The sequence below is a fragment of the Triticum dicoccoides genome, chromosome 5B, assembly GCF_002162155.2.
Source record: "Triticum dicoccoides isolate Atlit2015 ecotype Zavitan chromosome 5B, WEW_v2.0, whole genome shotgun sequence".
Classification (NCBI taxonomy): domain Eukaryota; kingdom Viridiplantae; phylum Streptophyta; class Magnoliopsida; order Poales; family Poaceae; genus Triticum; species Triticum dicoccoides.
This window is the reverse complement of record NC_041389.1, coordinates 332375007-332378543: the sequence shown is the minus strand read 5'-3', so window position 1 is coordinate 332378543 and position 3537 is coordinate 332375007.

Genomic DNA, 3537 nt, shown 5'->3' with positions numbered 1-3537 from the left:
CGGGGTATCTTGTAATAACAAGATCAACTGGGAAACATTGTATGAATAGAGAGTATACGTGGTTATCCATAGGGGTTTAGGGATGAAAGGGAATTGCAAAAGCGATGCCATAAAGTCTCGAGGGAACATCAGAGAGTATTTTTGGATTCTTTTGGTGCAGCAGACGATCATCTGTAATAAGGGGCTCTCCGGGAGAAAGTTGTTACGAGAACCTAATGTTAGAGTTAGTGAATTCATTTAACCTGAGTAGGAGAGAGTTCAGAGCCCCAGAGTAAAGGTCGAGGAGTAAAAGATCCTAATACCACCCAATGGCGACGTGGGCCCGTAAGACTCACGGCCATGTTAGTAAAAGTTTTGTAATGACTAGACTCGGTTTCGGCCAAGGAGTGTGGAAGGGGGATTCCTACAGGCAGTCGGCTCTGATACCAATTTGTGATGCCCCCAATTCAATCATACACTAATCATGCATGCAAATGTGTACGATCAAGATCAGGGACTCACGGGAAGATATCACAACACAACTCTAAAAGTAAAATAAGTCATACAAGCATCATATTACAAGCCAGGGGCCTCGAGGGCTCGAATACAAGTGCTCGAACATAAACAACTCAGCAGAAGCAACAATATTTGTCTCCTTCCTGGGATCCTCCTAACTACTCCTGGTCGTCGTCAGCAGCATGCACGTAGTAGTTGGCACCTCCAGTGTAGTAGGAGTCGTCATTGATGGTGGCATCTGTCTCCTGGGCTCCAACATCTGATTGCGATGTCCGGGAAGAAGAGGAAAAGGGGGAAAAGAGGGAGCAAAGCAACCGTTAGTGCTCATCCAAAGTACTCACAGTCAAGGATCTACACTACATATGCATGGGTATATGTGTAAAGTGGCAATATCGGTGGACTGAACTGCAGAATGCCAGAATAAGAGGGGGATAGCTAGTCCTATCGAAGACTACGCTTCTGGCAGCCTCCATCTTGCAGCATGTAGAAGAGAGTAGATTGAATTCCTCCAAGTAGCATCGCATAGCATAATCCTACCCGGCGATCCTCCCCTCGTCGCCCTGTGGGAAAGCGATCACCGGGTTGTCTTTGGAACTTGTCTGGGTGTGTTTTATTAAGTATCCAATTCTAGTTGTCATAAGGTCAAGGTACAACTCCGGGTCGTCCTTTTACCGAGGGACACGACAATTCAAATAGATCAACTTCCCTGTATGGGTGCACCACATAACCCAACACGCTCGATCCCTCTGGCCGGACACACTTTCCTGGGTCATGCCCGGCCTCGGAAGATCAACACGTCGCAACCCCACCTAGGCACAACAGAGAGGTCAGCACACCGGTCTAAATCCTATGCGCGCAGGGGTCTGGGCCCATCGCCCATTGCACACCTGCACGTTGCGAACGCGGACGGAAGTAGACCTAGCCCCCTTAATACAAGCGTAGGCTTATGGTCCAATCCGGTGCGCGCCGCTCAGTCGCTGACGTCAAGAAGGCTTCGGCTGATACCACGACGTCGAGTGCCCATAATTGTTCCCGCGTAGTTGGTTAGTGCGTATAGGCCAGTGGCTAGACTCAGATCAAATACCAAGATGTTGTTAAGCGTGTTATTATGAAGTAACCGTGAACGCCAACCAGGGCCAGGCCCACCTCTCGCCTAGGTGGTCTCAACCTGCCCTATCGCTCTGCCTCAAAGTAACAGTCGGGGGCCGTCGGGAACCCAGGCCCACCTCTACCAGGATGGAGCCACCTGTCCTTCCAGCCCCCACATCGGAATCACGTGCGGGTACTCAACGAGCCGACCTGACTTTAGTCATCATCTGTATAGTAAGTATATATGTATAGTATATACCCGTGATCACCTCCCGAGTGATCACGACCCGATAGTATAGCAAGGCAGATTGACAAGAATGTAGGGCCAATGATGATAAACTAGCATCCTATATTAGGCATTTAGGATTGCGGGTAAGGTATCAATGACTGTAGCAGCAATGATAGGCTATGAACAAAATAGGAGTAACCCAACAGTAACATGCTACACTACTCTAATGCAAGCAGTAGAGAGAAGAATAGGCGATATCTGGTGATCAAGGGGGGCTTGCCTAGTTGCTCTGGCAAGGAGGGGTTGTCAACTCCGTAGTCGAACTGGGGTCGCCGGTAGTCTCGGGGTCTACCGGAAAGAAGTAACGGAGGGGGAACACAATGACTAACAAAGCAATCAAAGCATCACAAAGCATAACATGGCAATACGCATTCCTAGGTGTGCCCTAATGCGGTAGTAGGTGATACCGACGAAGGGGGGAAACATACGGGAAAGTATCCCCGGCGTTTCGCGTTTTCGGACAAATGAACTGAAGGTGAAATGTTGCAGGTTCACTATGCTAGGGATGCGTGGCGGAAGAACGGGCTGCGTATCTGGATTCGTCTCGTTGTTCTGAGCAACTTTCATGTACAAAGTTTTTCCATTCGAGCTACAGTTTATTTTATATTAATTTTAAAAGATTTAATCATTTTTAGAATTTATCTAATTATTTTACATCAACATTATCCAGAATAGTGTATGATGATGTCATCATGACATCATCATGACATCAGCATGATGTCAGCAGCCAGCAGGGTGTTGACTGGGTCAAACTAACGTGTGGGTCCCAGCTGTCATTGACTGTTAACAAACCTAACAGATTAATTAACTAACCTAAGTGATTAGGTTAATCTAATCAGTATTAATTAAGTTAATTAATTATCTTGATTAATTAATTAATATTTTTATTTATTATTATTACTATTTTTTAATTTTCTTTTTTATTAAAATGTTCCAGGGGTGGACCCCGTTGTCCAGTGGCCCAGGGCCTTAACGGGCACAGGGGGTTCGGGCGCACGGGCGCAACCACAAGGGTGCACCCGGTTGGGCGCGCGGGCGCTGGTGGCCACCACAACGGGTGGCACCAGCTGTAGGGGAGGGGGAGCAGCGGCAGGCTTGCGGGGGCGCGAGCGGAGGCGTGGGCTGGCAGCCTCCGACGAGCAGCGAGACGCGGCCAGGCGTCGGTGATGTGACGGGCACGCGGGCACGTTGCGTGCACGGCGCGGCCATAAGGGGGAGGGTCAGGGGCGGAGCGGCTCGTGCTAGCGCGTGAGGACGAGCGTGAGGCGGTGCCGGACAGAGAGGGAAGAGAGGGGGAGGCGGGCCTCACGTTCGAGTAGAGACCAGGGGGCGGCGAGGCTCGAGGGAGCTGTTGTGGAGGAGGACGGGGACGAGCGACGGAGACGGGAGGAGATCCGGCAAGGCGGCTTCGGTGAGGTCCAGGTGGGGCAGCGGTGGCCGCGGCGTCTGTGGCCTTCGGGTGCGATCTTGAGCGAGGGGGAAGGGCGAGGAAGAGACAACGGGACAGCGCCGACGGGGTACGGGGAGCGCCTGGCAACGGGGGACGGCGGGGTAGGCAGCGGGGCGCCGGGCGCCGAGGTTGTTGCCCCAATCCAGAAGGGGATCGGGGAGCGAGGAGAGTGGGGTTTTTGTCCCCGATCCATATCGGATCGGGACGGGGAGAG